The sequence below is a fragment of the Narcine bancroftii genome, chromosome 10, assembly GCF_036971445.1.
Source record: "Narcine bancroftii isolate sNarBan1 chromosome 10, sNarBan1.hap1, whole genome shotgun sequence".
Taxonomy (NCBI): Eukaryota; Metazoa; Chordata; class Chondrichthyes; order Torpediniformes; family Narcinidae; genus Narcine; species Narcine bancroftii.
Window position 1 is genome coordinate 6,987,389 of NC_091478.1, and position 17,006 is coordinate 7,004,394.

A 17,006-nucleotide genomic window follows, 5' to 3' on the forward strand; every position below is an offset into this window, starting at 1 on the left:
CCACAGTACATTTATGTTAGAATATGTGACGACATACCAAATCTCCTCAGAAAGTAGAAGTGTTGGTGTGCCTTCATGGTTGAGTCAATGTGCTGGCTCCAGAACAGTTCTTCAGATATATGGACTCCCAAGAACTTGAAGCTACTAACTGTCTCCATCTCTGTTCCATCAATGTGGACAGATGTGCAGTTCCTTGGACTCCCTGCATAAAATCAACAATAAACTCGGTCTTCTTGATATATGGTAAGAGAGAGCAAGATTTTTGTTATGGCACCATCCAACCAGCTTTTTATCTCCATATTATATTCTGTAATCCGCCACAGAGCAGAACATCAATAGCTGAGACCAGGCTATAATTATTTTGTAATATATTCTTGATGCATATTGGGGAACACATCCCTCAATTTGTTCTATATTTGGTTGTTTCTTTACTTAAGTGAGGATATTTTGAGTCCTGTGCTCTCCACCAGAAATCCACTTTCACTAAAGGGTTAAAGGGAGGTACCTTCCATCTGCAAATATTCTATCTGCACAGTGAAGTTGGAGCTGGATGCCAGGGATCACAGAATTACTTTCCCAGCACTGTCTTATCTCCACATTGGTGTCATTTTGTACTTCCTGCTTGGGATTGAGAAGTGATGAAGAGTCTTTCGACACCAACTTAATAGTGAAGCCATCCTTCCAATTTCTACTGTTGCATATCAGCCTTTTCTTCTCTACACTCACTCTCCTCCTTCATCTTTATCTTTTGTTTACTTTGCTCTGATCCATACAGCAAAATTATTTTTGATATCATTGGAGAGCTCTCCCACACATAGTGGTCAAGTTACCTTACCAACCTTCTATCCCCTTGATTGGGTTAGGTCCTTCTACATAAAATTTAATGCCTTTTTACACCTTAAAAACCTATCAATTTGTCATCTGCATGCAAGGGGAAGTCATTTAGCTTGAAAGCAACCATAATTTTTCCATAAAATTAATATATGATTAAAACTTGATTTGAAATCAATCAATCTGATCAATGCATTCCTTAATTTAATTTGGCCATTGCTCAGAATGAAAAGACAATGCTTCTATTAAAACTTGTGCATAATTTAAATTAATTAAATTTAAATTTATCAACTGGATGAATGAAGCTTTTTAATATTAATTTGCACACTGGTTAGATTGAAAGCACTGAATACGTAGATGGAAGCTCTACACTTTGGGTTTTGCCTGATAAATAGGTGGTGAGGGCATGACTGCAAGAGGAGAAATTCTCCAAATGGCAAGGGGACGTGGAGAGCAGCACAGAACAGACAGCGTATACAAGTTTGATATGGATTGATCTTTACAAGGAAGCATTGTATGAAAGCACTACTGAGCTTTGTGATTTGCTACAACAATAATTGAGAGTACAAACTGCTTGCAGTGGCTGTCGACATTACTGACTCCAACAATTTTGTCACAGAATCATCTCCAGTTGTAATTGGGGGATGACCACAATTCCTCATGATGCTGTAAACTCTTGTATCAGGGAAGTCACTGAGGTGCTTACTCATTGCATTCCATGCTCCCGGTTATGAGCTTGGAGTTCTAATAAACCAAAAGGGTTTGCATTTCTCAGATGATACTGTAAAACAGAGAATGTACAAATTACACAGCATCTGATGGGAGAGAAACTCAGTTAAGTTTACAGGTTGATGACCTTTCATCATATTTTTATTTCTGCTTTATTACAGGTTGGCCATATGGTACCAAGCGTTACTTCCTCTGGGATTGAGGGATGGGCCTGCACACAGATTCAGAGCACGTCGACAGAGAACACTGTCAGTCTGTTTGAGCAATGCATTCACTGTGTGAAGGAGGTTAGTACTGCAACCAAATGTTAACTTAGACTATTTTTACTGCATGTTCCACAGATTCACTCTAATAAGGACCTTACACTTATCACCACCACAACATGCTAGATATAATTTTAATGTGGCTGTTGTTTATAGAATGGTTGAAGTGGAATCAATTGATATGATACAGTATACTTGGACTTTCAGAACACCTTTGATAAGGTGATGAATAGTGAACTTAATATGTGATGTGGATTGAATATTTGTCAATGAACAGAAAACAATAAGTTGCAATAAATAGAACATTTTTTGGCTTGGGAGATTGTGACCATTGGGTGTAGCAATGTACCATCTGTATCGATAGTTTGGATGAGGGTATCTGATGTATTATATTCCAAACAAAGTTGAGATGCAGTTTGAACTGTGAAAAGGATGCAGAGGGCCTTGTGTGTGGGGAGGGGGAGAGCCGAGTAGAAATATAGATTAAGGGAATGAAAAAGGACATCACATGGAAAATTTAAAGATCATTAGGAAAACAATAAAGATGGAGGGTTTTTTTTAAAACATGAGAGATTGCAATATGTTGTCATTCAATGAATCCTGGTTATTCTTGTACATGAATCACCGAAGGTTTAATGGAGTACAGTTGGTATAACCGTTTGTTGTGGCAAATAAGAATTTTGGTGTATGCATATATACATCGTACTTGTATAAAATCCCCGGTATCCGGAATTAAAGCAACCAGCAAAAATAAGAGGAAATAAATAAATACATCTAAAATAAATTTTTAAAATAAATAGAAGCTTAACATTTTAAAAGTAAATGTTGTCCAAAGCAACATGCAACCCCTTGGTGAAGATGGGAGCAAACATTCAGCCAGTGAAGTGACCCGGTCATGCCCTGCCCGCAGCAGCTACTTGAATAAAGTTACGTTCGAATAAAATGGCGGAGCTCCCAGGATGAAGAGCCGGCCGGTGCTGCTCGCCAATGGAGGCGAGTCTCCTAAAGTGTCCCTTTCTCCCTGCCTAATAAGAGTGTTTATCTTTATTAGTATTAATATATTAGTAAGGGTTAATCTGTAAACTTGGGGGAGGGTTTGTAAGTTAATCGGTGTATTTGTGTGGGTGGCACAGGCTCATGGGCCAGAATGGCCTGCTGTATCTCTAACTTGAATTTTAAAGTTTTATTTTAACATTTAAATGGTTCAGAACACATTTCCCTTTTATGATACTACCTATAGAAAAGTATTTGTATCATCTCAATTTCTACAAACAAAATAACATAGAAACAATCTTTTTATACTGCATTTAGAATATCAATTCACCTCTTCGCAGAAAATATTATTGCTTTGAATGAAAAAATAAATTAGAATATAATATGGTTTGCTAATATTATAAAATTCCAAATATAAAATGATCAATATTTTTGTTGAATGAATAAGAAAAAAAATACAAAACATGTGAAAGCGTTACCAAAATATTTACTACTCCTATCTGTTGAAATAATAATGAACAAATATACATACTTGGAATTAGTCATCAGTAAATAGATCTTTGGAAACTGAGTCATGATCATTTAATTGCTTTAAATTTCAGCATTTTAAATGTCAGTAAAATTTCCATTTAACGACCAAAATATACTTTAATGCTTTAACATAATTTTTTATGCAACAATGCCACATGTGGAAATAACCCGAGAAAAATGTCAAGCAAAGTGGATGGGAAGTGGAATCGACAGTGGGACAATGGCTATGTGATGAACGTGCACATTACACGAAGCAGCTCAGAAAAACCCATTTTCAAAGCAATGACTCAGAACCAGTTAGATGACCTTAACCATCTGAAATATGAAGGGCTTCCATTATAGCTGCATGTTTTGTTTCATTTAGTTTCTCAAATTAACTCCAACTTTCTATCATGAATTATTCTAAATTCAATAGCCGTTCCCAATTAATATTTTTCAGAAAAACAGACATTATCTTGATTTTTTTTTTAATTCGTCCAGGATTATTAATCCTGTTGCACCAGGATGTTCAACCTTTAATTTCCAAAAAGTTTTAATTTTGATGTGCTTTTTACCAATTTTTACCAAGTTTTACTCTATTGTTGCGGATTATTATTAATAATTATATTCTGCCAGTCCTCTTCAAAGTAGCACTTCTGAATGTTGAGATGTAAAAATTAGCCAGTGGTTTAATTGAAACAGAGAAATTGGATAGAGATTCTTTTGATGGGAAAATTCACAATTTCAACTATCTCATCAGGAAGAAGCACTGATTTGTTGCGGGTACCTTTCTTTTGGGAAATGGGAAAATTGGATGTTGTTTCACCAGATTTCATGTTAAACAGCAGCATTGCTAAGGTTGTTGACTCAACCTTTCGGTTGTGAGCTACCTCATGAAACAGAGAAGGAATATAAAATTAAGAGAAAATATTGAATAACGTTTATAAAAATGATGGTTATAACATTACAATATTTACCTCGAAAGCATACAAAAACGATAGGTAATTGTTTTATGAATTTTCATAAATAGGAAATGCGTCTGAAAATTTAAGGTCTTTTGTGCTAAATGAAGCTGCAAGTTTTAAAAAAAATCTAAATAGAACTGAGTTTAAGAAATGAGCAGACAAAGAGTTGCTGGAGGCACTCAGCAGGTCAGAGAGCACCCATCAGGGGAAATGGTCAGTGAACATTTTGGGTTGGAACTCTTTAATAAAACAAAAATAAAAAGGTGAGATTACAAATCTTAAAGGGGGAAAGAAGCTTGGTGAAGGACCAGAGGAGAGAAGGCGCGGGAGATGCACAGACAGATGGAAGATAAAATCATTAGGAAGGAGGGGGAAGAAGAGTTAGAGAAAACTGGGAGTGGAGTGGGACAAGAAGTGATGGAAGTGGAAACAGATGAGGGGAGGTTACTTAAAATAAGAAAAATCAATGCTTGTGCTGTTCATGAGAAATGATGTGTTGTTCAAGTTTACATCTGGCCTTACCCTGACAATGGGTGAGGCTGAGGACAGAAATATCACCGCAGGAATGGTTCGGGGAGTTAAAACGGTTGGCTGCATGATACTCAAATTTAGAGCCCATGCATTCCTTCTGATCGGCAGAATTACTACAGCAATGATTTGCCTGCTCAAGATTCTAGCATTTGCAGCTTTTGCATTTTTCTGAGTTTTTGTATTGATTTCATACCCTTAAAAAATGTCTAAACATTGGTTCAACTCAGATTTTATAAGACCCCATAATTAGTTTTATTTTTTGTGAAGACCAAAGTTGGCTTGTTTTGAAAATGTGTGTAATCAAATTCTCATTGATTCCCTAGTTTTTATTTGAATTCATAAACATATTCTCTGATATGAAGATGCATGATTGGAGTATCACAGGGAAAGATGAGGAAAAAGTCAGGATGAAATATGGAGTGGTTAGAGAATCGGAGATGAAGTGCAAAGAGAGAGAGAGAGAGGAAGACTTAAGAAGGTTAGAGAATGGAAAGCTGGTCACAATGGGGTGAGAGGATGAAGGGTAGAATAGAGGTGAAATATAAAGTGTTCACAATCACTACTCTGGAGACAAAGTCTTGGAGAACAGGTTCAGCTTTATTTCGGGTCTGCAGAGCCGGGTGTATCTCAGTCCCGAGACACACCGGAGGTCCAGAATCATCACTCTTTTGTACAGTCCTGCGCTCAACATCAGCACTCCTTCATTTAGTCTCTTCCAATCGGAATTTCAATGCCTTACAACCTTCCCCTTTTCCCTTCCATCACTACAGATACCACACAGTCCTTCCCTCATCATACATCGCATGTTATGTTAATTAGTCCATCCCCTCCTTGGGGATGTCTAAGTTAATATTCATGTCTTTATTAAGCAAGCAGAGTAGTGGCCACAGGTACCCTAGGTCACCGTGCCAGTCCGAGCCAGATTCCTGCATCCTTGAGGTTTCTGATAAGAAAGGGGACCTCTAGCTAGTGCAGTCTATTCTCAAGCTCTAATCTACATATTTTGCATTCCATCACCTTTCACAGAATGGTGCCAGTTTAATCATTTTCAGCCATTTTTCACAGGGAAGGTTGAGAATCACTGTTCTAAACCCAATTGTTAATTTTTCTCAAACAAAATATTTCCTTATCATTGCCCCATTTCCTTTGGAGCTATGAAACCACACACATAATGAGTCAATGAGGGACAATTAACCCAGTGGTTTTCAACCATTTTCTTTCCACCCTGGATGGAAATATCTCAATTGTAATGTACATAGACAAAATCTTGTTCTTCATTTTGATAAACCATATTGTAAATAATATACATAAAATAACTTTGGTGTTGAGGCAAAGTATTCTATACTGAACTACTATGGACATCAGTGGACACATTGTGAAATGTAGTGCAAGGCTGACACCTCCAGGCTTGCATACTGAGCTTCTGTCACAAGTGACATAATCAGTGATGTCATCAACCCAGATTAAAACCTGTGTTGGATGCAGGTCAGTTTCCTGTGTTTTCCACAGCTCATCTGCTGTTTTGGGAGCTGGTTGGCTGGTTTGCTGGTAAATGGGTTGCCAGAGTGTTAAGTTTTGTTATATTTCCAAAGCAGGGTTAGTTAATAATAGGCAAAATCCTTGGAGAAGCAATTGGTTTGCAGTCAATTATGGCAAAGACTATCAAACCCAAAATATGAAAGCATATAACCATCATTAACTCAAGATCAATTTGAGAACTTACCATGTTGCCAAATTATATTCTTAATTAATGTTTCCATCATGTAACTAAGTCTTTAAAAAGTTACTGATGTCAGTTTTTCTCACTTCAATCTCACTGCTCAAATTTGGAGAGGGGAATTTTAGTACAGTTTTCCTACAGTTCAAAACAGTTGTACATGTTTTCTCATGGTAAGAGTGCCAAAAATATTTATCTTTGCCCTATGTAATTCTTGGTTTTTGTTGTGTCCTTGAGATGTATCACAAGTCATTCCAGAGAGGAGCAAGTTGTAGGAGTTTCTTCTTCAGGTAGGGAAAGCTTTGCATGGCATTTTTCACCATTTTTCATCTGGGGTTTAAAAAGGCCTGGCAATAATTAGAAAAGATGTCTGGCAGCTTTTCACTTCTGGATGATGTGGTTGAAAATGAAAATTATCATTGAAGATACAGCAAAGTTCAAGTAAAAATTTTATATTTTAAGTCAATTCTGGTCACAGATGACATCAGACTGCCAAGTTAAAACTTTTGCTGTTCACCCCTGAGAAAGTCCCAAACTATCCTGGCATTAGTGCAGGTACCTACCTCTATTATAAATCCTTTGTCCCAGAAACTTTCACTGCCTCAAGCTCTCTCATTGACAACATGAGATTTTATTTTTATTCAACCCTAGAAAGTTTAAATCTCCATTGTCATCATTTTGTAGAGATCAAACTGTTAATACAAACAACTCTTAAGTCATCTCCATCCTAGGTGACAAGCAAACATTGCAGATGAGACAGAGCTTTACATATTATCCAACCTAGTCTACTGCTTGTTATGCACTTGAAGTGGCCTCCTCTCCATCGCTGGGATTGAACATGAATTGGATCACCACTTTGATGAAGAACACCTCAGCTCTGACTGTGGATCTGATCTTGAGCTTCCTGTAGCCAACCATTTCAACTCCCCCAGTCATTTCTACAGTGACACATCTGTCTTCAGCATCATCCAGGGTGAGGCCAAACATAAACCTGAGGAAGAAGACATCTTGTTCCTCCAGAAACCTAATGGAATGAACGTTGATTTTTCAAACATTAGGTAACCACCTTCTGGCTTCGCCATTTCCATTTTTTTGAAACCTACTCCTGTGCTTTTTTTTCTTTTTTCACCTCTAACCTTTCAACCCCTTTACTCCAACCCATGACCCCTCCCCCCCCACCTACTGGCATGGTCTCTCCCTCTCACTGTGTCTCCATTTTATATCCAACATCTTTTGCCCCCCCTTCCCAGACTCTTTTCCCATTTTATGGAAGTAATGTCATTCCCCCTCCCACTTTTCTCTTTAGTCTCGATAAAGGGTGTACAGCTGAAACATTAACCATTTCTACCCATCGATGCTGTCTGACCTGCTGAATACCTCCAGCAATTCTTTGTTTGCTCAACATTGCAACATGCACCACTTGGTAATCTGATTGATCTTTGTCTACTTTCCTTGAATGTAGGAGGCAATTAGGAGACAAACATGTTGATAATCTGGAATCACATACTGTACAGTCCAGAATAGGTAAGGTTGGGAGATATCCCACCCTAAGGGATAGTGATGAATCAATTCGATCTTTTGTAACAACTGAGTAGATTCAGTTACTTGTATTTTATAGCAATTTTATTTAGTTGCTTGATTTCAAACCAAGCTCCCAGATCAATAGTCAAGGTGTCTCTATTCTTTAATAATGGTAATAATAAAAACAGAAAATGCTGGAAACACTATCCAGTCAAACATTTGTTTCAGGTTCTTTGTCAGTCCCTTCTCTTCAACTTCCTGCCAATGCTACCATGCCCAATAGATTTATCTATTAATGATGGTATTTGTGTTTCTGATATTGTTTAACTGACTTTAATTGCAATATCTATAGATCTTTATTAATTAGGTGACATTTTCTTTGCCCTGTATGTTGGCATATAATGCATGCTTTAAGTAATAATTTTATATTTTACTGTTCCAGTAAAACTGTAGTCATTATTTGATATTTAGCAAAATTCTGTGCCCTTTTATAACATTTTATTGCTTCCACGTTTCTTTGGAATGATACGAAAGGGCAAATTGACAGGGATATTGTACAGTGCAAAGTTAAGAGTGAATTTCCTGCCAAAATGCTGAATTAATTTAATAATGTATCACTATCTTTTGACAATCACCTAAATTATCTAATTCATTGATATTATCAGTGTCAAATTCATCAAGAAAAATAATATCTTGTTATGAATCCTGTGGTTTGCAAGTTTCATTTAGCAAAAATTATGAACCAATGTATTAATAATTTGTTTTGAATTTCCTCAACAGCTTAGCCTTTTTATTTTCTCAACTCTGTTTTGCAAATATATTAAAACAACTGAACCTTTGAAAAACATGATAGTAATTCTAACAAGTACAGTATCTATGACAGAATCTATAACACATTAATTGTATGACCATAGATCATTCTTATCAATAAGTTCATTCAAATAGGAAGTTTTCTCTGCTTATTAGAAAGATGGTAATTCAAGCTGTTCACCAATTGGTGGCAGTGTGTGTTCAAGAGTAAAATTTATATTTCCCATTTTAAAAATAGATTTTAATCCGCCATCAGAGAAACATTTTATCTGTGAACTGTACTCGTATTGATTTGAAGATTAAGAAAATTTTTCGCATTACATTTTCTACAATGTTACGCACTCTGCAGTAATTCATATGTGAAATGGAAACTTGTTTCAAAACAACAATATTCAATGGAAGCTGCAATAACATGCGTCTCTCTTGATTTCCTCAATGAGCTTATTCTAATCATCTCATTCTTTCTTTCTCCGTGGAATTGGTACTAACAATGCCATCTTCCAGTCTCACATGTCAAAAGTAATTATTTTTAACTGTGGTTGGCAGTGCCCTTCCTCTCTCTCCTCTACTCTCATCTTCCTGCATGCCAAGGGACCATTCATCAAGAGAGATCCTGGCCCATTCCTCATTTAACTGCTTAAATGTTTCTGTGAAATGCAATCTTCCCTTTTAATGTTTCTCCTTCCACACGGATGAAATCATGATTTGAGGAAACTAAAGGCACTTCAAGCAGGGAATACACCTGACTGTAAAGGCGGAGGTTCTTCACCCTTGCGCCTCAAGATGCCTCTCTGATTGCCCCGTGGCTGGCTCCAAAAGGCTCCGATTCCAACTCTTCTCGGGGAGCGCCGCAGTCCACTGCCTGACCTGAATATACAGCCGCTGTAAGCAGCTGGTTAGGGGCAGGCTGATGACGGCGTCTACCTGTGATCCATCTCCCTTCTCCCTCCATGACCCCCCTCAAGGCAGAGGTGGTGGGTGGGGTCCATCGGGAGCTGACGGGGAGTTGGCAGCTGCTGTCAGAGCAGCAGGAACCGGCGTGAGCCATCAGGGGGCGGCTGGTGCAGGCTGTGACAGCCTCACGGGACCACTTTGGCCTTCGGGGGCCACTCTCTGCAGCTAAAAACACGGCAGAGCAATGGCTGTTTTCCCTACCCATAACCCCCCCCCCCCCCAATGTATCTGGGACTGATCTGGGAAACACAGTGGTTCCAGCTGTGTGGGGGATTGTGGGTAGGGAAGATGGCCATTGCACTGCCACATATTTATGACAGGTGATGCTATGGCACCTGTTGCCCCACCTCCATAGGCTCCGGTGGGCGCTAAGAGGTGCTGCTCAACATGAATGTGACACTGGAGAAGCCTTTTAGGGCTGCTCCATGTAAGGTAAGTTTTAAGTTTTTGATCCGCTCTTGTAGCCGGCCTCCAGGTGGAGGCCTGGCATGAAATGGCCTTCAGTTAAGTTTTGGGGAAGGGGGTGGAAAGGGTGGAGGACAATTTGAGAAACAAATCTATTTAATCTGCAGAATTCTAGTTTAATTCCCATTTTAATTCTCTGCCAGACTAACACTTTGATGCTCATGTTCTACAGATTTGTATTGAAGCTTGATGTGAGCTCAAACAATAGAAGTCTATCTTGCAATGAAACATTTTGCATCTTTTCAAAATTAATTTTGAATCTGTTTCAAAATATTATTCTACCTTCAATTTTTTGGACAAATTCTGCTACTTTGATTTGTACTTCAAGACCCATCCTTTCTTTCCTTTTCTGTTCTATTTTAGTCCCCATTTGCTTTGCATCACCTTTGTTCTTCCCTCCACATTTCTTTGCCTCTACTTCTGAAGACCTGGGATGCATCTCTGATTAATTCCAGTTCCAATAAGACATTGACCTAAAACATTGATCCACAATTTATGGACCTGTTTGTTCTCCAATGTGATCTATGAAAATAGATTACATTCACCTTCTGTTGTTGCATCAGCCAAGAAGAACTTGCTGTAAAGTGCAAGCATAAATCTCAGAGGTAAAGATTGTCCAGTAGCAGGGCTTTCAACTCATGAATCCAATCACATGAAGGAGAGGCTTGGAAACAGGACAACGCCTCAGCCCGATCCTGCTGAAAACAAAAGCCAACTAATCCAAACCTCTGGCAGACAAAATGCTAAAAGTTTCTGACATTTAGAAATATTCAAAAACACTTCAAAACTATTAATATGATCAAATTAATGTCTAAAAATTTACACAATACCTATAGCGCTTAAGTGAACAAGTACCTTAAAATGAGTTCAATTTATTGTCATGTGCACTGAGAGTGAAAAATCTTCGTTTTGTCTGCTGTTTGAGTGTCACATGCAAAAAAAAATACACAAATCACCATTCTCCTTCGCCATTTTGGGTCTAAAATTCACAGAAAACATGGTAAGAGCAATGATAATGTCAATGGTCAAGCAAGGTTTCTTGCCTTCCGCATAACTTTGCAAATCAGATACATTCGCATCAGCTTCCTGCCATTCCAGGTGTCACTTGATCATGGGTAGATGGATAGGAATCTCGCTGTCACTCTGAGCCATCAATCATAGTCCCAGTAAAAGCAGGCTCCATGGGTGCAATAACTGACCTGCTTCTGTTATATGCCCAAATAGCCATTATATGCCCACCATAATACTTAAATCACTTAAAACTTCCTGCCATCTCAGGAAAGCTGCCAAAAGTCAAAACCTTTTCTGCCCCCTTCCATTGGGTGAAAAAGAGAACAAGAACCTCAAGATTCAGGGACAACTTCTTTCCTGCAATTAAGGACCTGTTTGGACCTCTCATTGGTAAAAGATGATGCCCATGCACAGATTTATCTGTACTTTTCTCACTACCCTGGAATTTGTCTTTGTCCCTCCATCCCTTGCATATGATAACCTTGTTGTAATACTGTACGAGATCCTGCACTTCTGTTCATTTATTTGTTTATTATTGTCTACTTGTGTATGAATGATTTTCCTAGAGAATACACTTTTTATTCTATCTCAGTACATGTGACAAGAAACAATTCAACATTTATAGAAGTTCTAAATGTTCTTGCTGTGCCACATGGAAATTCTCCACAACATCTGGCCTGTTACCTCTGTTTCACTTTCTATGGATATGATTGGCCTGTGGAACACTGACGAAATTTTCTGTTTTTAATTCGGATTTCCACTTCTTATTCTGTATTGTTCTATGTACTTTATTTGTTATTTTGCATGGAGGATAAATCTACACTATGGACAGGTATCTAAAGAAAGCCTTCATCATCAAACCGAAATCAAGTGCTCAGTGGATTCAAATTCAGAGCACATCTTATGCAAGCGTGAGGTACATTTATGCAAGACTATTTCTAATTAATTCTAATCAGACTCCCGAGCTCTATATCTCATTAAAGCCTTGGACTGAACATAGACAAAAGCATTGAATTTCGGAGATGAGTTCACAGTGACTGTCCTTGACCTGAAGACAGCTCTTGGTTGAATGTGGCATCAAAGAACCCTTGTAAAATTGAAACTAATTAGAATCCACAGTGAAAATTCACCATTCACTGTCATACGTAAGAAAATTGAATAACAATCATTACATGTCCCACATGCAATAGTACTCACCTGTATCTTCACTTTTCTCTCTTCATTTCCTCGCATTCTAGACTGTAGAAAAATGTTGAAAGGATATAGGTCTGATAAAACAAGAGTCTGGTTTTTGTTCTTGTCGTTTGATGGGCTCCAGACTATATTTTAACTTCTGGCTTTGGCTATTTTTCATTTTTTGGATGACTTGGCCTTGTTCCATCATCCTGGCTGATGGTACTGTCCAAGTATGTGAATGCCCGGATTAATGAGAAGGTGAATTTAAGGACAATCATTGTTTTTTCTAGTCAAAATGCAGTGGTAATAAAGGTCATGGTCTCTCTTTGGTTGCAGTGCGTTTTCAGTCTGATTTGTTTGCTGAGTCAGATTGTTGTTTGCTTGTTTTTGATGTTGCGGCACGTAGCAGGAAAGTCGAGGGATAACAAAGGTGTTCATCTGATGCCTCGTGACATTTCTTCTATTGTTCACCACGTGAAGCAATTAATGGCAATGCTGAGGAGAAATGCAGATGTGCCACATCCTTATCGGATTTTCAGTTTAGATAAACTACTGTGATGAATACTGCATGTTGAGTTGGGTAAAAGCTTTTACTGTGTTGACTATTGGGAAGGGATTCCATCTGCTTGCAGAATCCAACAGGATGGCACAGCAGTTGGCACTGCTGCCTCGCAGCTCACAGAGACTGCACGGGTTACTTTTGGATAATCTGGTTTCCCAACATCCCAAACACATGCTAATTGATTGTTGAAAATTGCCTATTAGTGACCAAAAGAACAAGTTACAGGGTACAAGGAGAGGAAGAATGGGATTATTGGAATTGGTCTGCTCAGAGCCAACATGGACCCGATGTTTTCTCTCTGTTCTATAATAAGTGAGTCAAGTAATTAAGTTAGGGTTTAGTCTTGTGAATACTGCAAAAGTGCATCTCAAAGTCTACAGAGTATATTTAGGGTTGCTATTGCTATTTTTAAATAGTTATGTTTTGTAGAGTAAAATGATATTCCACGCATCACTACTCTTTTGGAAAGCCAGCTTATTCTTTACAAAGAACACTTGGAGCAGCCTCAGATTTATGCTAGACTGTGATCTTGTCTATTGCCTTGCCAGGCACAAATAAAAAGTAATACCACATCTGCTTTGATATCAATGAATGCTCCTTCGTTGGGCATCGTCCCTTCAACTCCTTCGGTTCACTCATCCAATATTGTTTTCTTTCCCAAACTAATGTGAATAAATGGATCAGGATAAATGCCGCAGACTCCTGGTTTACCTTTAACAATGCTGCATTGATGATGTCCTTGCCAGGAGCTTTCCCATTATTTCAAAGACCTGATGGTTTGGATGATCTGTTCCTTTCCTGGGATGTCGCTGCATTGATGTAGAAAACTTCCTCCATCTCTCAGATGTTTGCTTCCACTTCAGGTGGCTCGTTGTTCATTGATTCTTTGAAGAGCGTTGTTTTTTACTGTTGTCAGTGGATGGGTTTGCTTATCTCTGGGTATATGCGCTGATGTCTGTCATTTGCCATAAATGCCACATCACTTTATAGATGGTTCCTTGTTTGCCACTGGAAGCTGTATCGCTGCTTATGTTACCAATGTGTTAATATAGTACCTTTTGTCTACTCTTACCTATTGTTTGATTTCAAAATATGGCCTCCTATACTGCTCATGGTTATTATTCTTTCATTTTTGGATTTTGTGTGTAGAATTAAATGGCTCATCTGTTTACCATGACATTCCATGTACGCTGTTGGTGTCTGTTGCCTCATAGCTCCAGAGACCTGAGTTTTATCATGTTCTCTGGTGCTGTCTGTATTGAGTTAGTCTGTTCTCCCCATGAAAATAGCTTCAGTTTCTCCCCACAACCTAGAAACATACTGATAGGTTAATTTAATACAGTGGTTTGTCATCAGTGCTCTGTGATGAGTGAGGGTTTGCTTAAGGTGGTATGTGGGTGGAAAGAAAAAGTTTGAGAACCACTGTTTTGATCATACTTAATTGACTCGTTATGTGCACGGCTTCTTAAAAGGAAATGGGCCAATGACAATTTTTCTCAAGCAAAATCTTTCAGTAACAATTGGGTCTAGAGCAGTGGTTCTCAACCTTCCCTTCCCACCCACATACCACCTTAAATTATCCCTTACAAATTCACAGGGCACCGATGGTATAGGGATTACTTAAAGTGGGATGTGAGTAGAAAGAAAAGGGTTGAGAACCACTGATTCAATAGTTTCAAGTTTATTGTTACATTATACAATGAAAAGGGCTTGTTTTGTGAGCAATGAGCTCTAACATGCATTCAGAAATTCAGAGCATATTATAGTGTGCAGTGTGACAGTAAAAAGGTCAATTATCATAGAACAAGGGCAGCATAAGATGACTATGATGAGGTTCATTCAGGAGCCTGATAGCTGCAGGGAGGAAACTGTGTTAGAACCTGTTGGTGAGTGATCCAACACTTAAATCTTCTCCCAGAGGGATGAGGGGAAAACAGAGTATGGCCATAGTGAAATGTGTTCTTCAGTCCACCTGCTACCTTTTTGAGGGGCAGAAGGTCCTGTTAGAGAGAACACATTGTATGGCTACAGGGAAATATGGAGAGGCAAATGGGATTGCTCTGCTTGGAACTGCCATGAACATAGTGGACTGAATGGCCTTGTTGTGTGTTAACTTCTTTGAACAGGCTTTACTGCCCTGTTTCTACATTCTTGACATTTGTTCCTAGATCTTGTATGAGTGCCTGAAACCAATACTTCAACTGGAGAGCAACATTTCCTATATTTCAGGGGAATATGGTTGTCAATATAATTAATTCTACTTTCCTTTATTTCTTCTTTATTCTAATTTAGCAATGGCACCACCAACTCCTAACTTCATTTTAAACAAATAACTTAATCCACTGTAAAGCCTAATGTAATATACGTAGTCAGACCAGCAAGATTCATCTCCACTATTCAGAGCTCCTCATGCAAAAAACTGTTATTTCATATTATAAGTTATTGCACTCGAAGTGTGTTGGGGATAATTCTGTTACCCAATGAAATGATATATTAAATATTGGCTGGCTTAGTCTCAGAAATTCGATTGTGCACATAATATCTTCAAACCATGACAGCTATTAATTTCAACTTTAGATCTAATTATTGCCTCTGCCATTGAGTAAATGCCAAACTATTGGATTAAGGTATGACTCTGTGCTCATGATATTTGGAACAGAAGGCCCAGGGGAAATAGCGGGTCATATTCTTCACGGAGATGCCGATGACCAGCTGTCAGTATTTCCTCATATATAAGTGTCAGCATGTTCTGAATTGAAAATGGGAGTCCCAAACTTGGGTTGCTTTTCACCAGCTATTTCTCAAATGGAGGCCAATGACAGATTCCTCATGAACTTAGCAGTGAGGGCAAACACATAGGAGTTCTGCAGTAGTTATACTGGAAAGACCTGTACCACGTTAGGCCAGGTGCAGAAACAATATCCCTCTGCATTTGAATGGTGACAAAATGGCGATGGAAAAACAGGATATTAGATTTAACATATTGTTAAATTAATGGAATTTAATTCGATACTTTATTTGTTCTAAGTAATCTTAAATGATTAAATTATTACCTTGATGAAGGGCTCAAGCCTGAAACATTGGTTATGTGTTTTTAACTTTGCTATTTGACCTGCTGAGTTTCTCCAGCCACGTGCTTTTATTTTAACAATTTCATATTTTGTTTGACATTGTTAGCATTTTTTTGATTCTTTAAGTTGCCTTGTGTTTAAAAGTTCTGGCTATTTCTTTGTACATCAGGGTTATTCAACACATAAGATATCACCACTCAGGGTTAAGTTGAAATCACACAGCAGGTTGACACCAGGGATCAGTAAAGGCCAGACATGGATCTTTCCATTGACTGTCAGATAAAATTTTGCCAGCAAACATACACTATGTGATTTGATTATTTTCCAAAGAAGTTGAAAAGATAGCACTGCATCACATAACATCGTATGTTTGTCTGCTGAGTAGTCCAAACTTTAATATAGAGAAGCGGAGAAATTTAACTCTATAACAATTAGAGCATAGAAACAGGCCAACTTGGCCTTTCTAGTCCATGCCAAATAATTTCTCCCACCTAACCCACTGATCTACACTTAACCCATAACCCTCAATTCCGTTCCTGTCCATATACATATCCAAATTCTCCTTAAATACTAATATGAAGCCTGCCCCTGCCACTTTGTCTGGAAGCTTGTACCTCACACCCATCACTCTCTGAGTAAAAGTTCCCCCTCATGTTTTCTCTAAACTTTTGCCCCCTAACTCTCAACTCATTTCCTCTCATTTGTATTTTCCCCCTTAAAGTAAAAACCCTCTCCACATCAATTCTATCTATTACCCCTAATAATTTTAAATACCTCAATCAAATCCCCTTTAAACCTTCTACACTCCAACAGACCTAACTTTTCATTTCCCTATAACTTAGGCCTTGTAATCCTGGCAACATTCTAGTAAATCTTCTCTGCACTCTCCAAATTGTT

The 17,006-nt window shown here is 38.2% G+C and overlaps 1 long non-coding RNA gene across 1 annotated transcript in view; it reads left to right on the plus strand.

Annotated features, from left to right (window-relative positions):
- LOC138744110 (uncharacterized) overlaps positions 1–17,006 on the plus strand; it is a 92,692-nt gene that overhangs the window by 5,225 nt on the left and 70,461 nt on the right. Inside the window, exon 2 of the long non-coding RNA XR_011345291.1 lies at positions 1,722–1,847. This is a non-coding gene — a long non-coding RNA (uncharacterized lncRNA). The remainder of the gene's footprint in view (positions 1–1,721; positions 1,848–17,006) is intronic.